The sequence below is a fragment of the Penaeus monodon genome, chromosome 24 (genome assembly GCF_015228065.2).
Source record: "Penaeus monodon isolate SGIC_2016 chromosome 24, NSTDA_Pmon_1, whole genome shotgun sequence".
Lineage (NCBI taxonomy): Eukaryota > Metazoa > Arthropoda > Malacostraca > Decapoda > Penaeidae > Penaeus > Penaeus monodon.
The window spans coordinates 11,417,580-11,418,514 of NC_051409.1; the positions used below are offsets into that span (position 1 = coordinate 11,417,580).

The following is a 935-nucleotide window of genomic DNA, read 5'->3' on the forward strand; positions in this document are numbered from 1 at the left end:
GATCGTATCAGTATCATTTTTTTTCCAATGAATAAGTAAATTCATCACTGATAACTGGGAGTTCTGCTCATTTATTGAACATGTTAGTTATAACCCTCTTCTCTTCCCCTGCCTTTGCTTTGGTTATTGCAAAAGCAGAGACGTCTGTCCTTAAAAACTATGGATGGCGAAATCGTCTCGCTGGAAATTGTATTGTGGAGTTAATTCTTGCTTTTCAGGCTTGATGAGATATTTACCCTCTGTTCCGTCATCTTTATCCCTAGAGCATACCTTTACCCCTACATATAATCAGTACCCTAAAATTTAATATTGAAGGAAAGTAGCTAAGAAGTCTGAAAGTATTGGTTTATAAACTGTAAGTGGTAATCGGCAGCTCTTTAATTTACACGTAATAAAATCAATAATACGGTTATATTATCCCTCATATCTAGGCCCACACATAAAATTGTCATGATTAAGAATTAATTTCTAGTTGGGAGATTTCAATCACATTTCCCTGAAATTACTCGGGCCTATAAAATTATTTCTAAGAATTATTACAGTTTCCATTCATAACCTATGACATTGTGTAAAATGAAATGGCGCATTTGTACCACATTTGGTAATAAAGACAAATCCATTCCTCCTGCTTATCAGTGGTTATCGCCCTTGTATCTCTCCCTTTTTCCCATTCCCTTCGGCGAATAAATCACACCTTCGTTATCAAACAGGCAAAGCCCCTCGCCTGTATTGTTTCTTAACCTACCTCTGTTTCTCTGATATCGTGTCAGTTTTTTTCGAGTAAACTTCCCTATCGCTGGGCGCCCTCACTAACTTCCTGCCTCCGTTTCTCGCTGCGCTGGCCTCGGCTTGCACGTTCTGTCTAGGTAAGACCTACTTGTTTTCGCTGTTACCTGGGCCCGTTACATGAACCCTGTTCGTTTGATAGAGCTCAG

General features: G+C 39.1%; 1 protein-coding gene across 2 annotated transcripts in view; it reads left to right on the top strand.

The window, feature by feature from the left end:
* The window catches only part of LOC119588578, a 28,155-nt gene that overhangs the window by 4,453 nt on the left and 22,767 nt on the right, over positions 1–935 (top strand). Inside the window, exon 1 of one of the 2 annotated variants that reach the window (XM_037937217.1) lies at positions 746–866. The exons of the other annotated variant lie outside the window; for it this stretch is intronic. The gene's annotated coding sequence lies outside the window, so the exon portion shown is untranslated. Of the gene's footprint in view, positions 1–745; positions 867–935 lie in introns of those variants that run through there. 2 annotated transcript variants of the gene reach the window in all.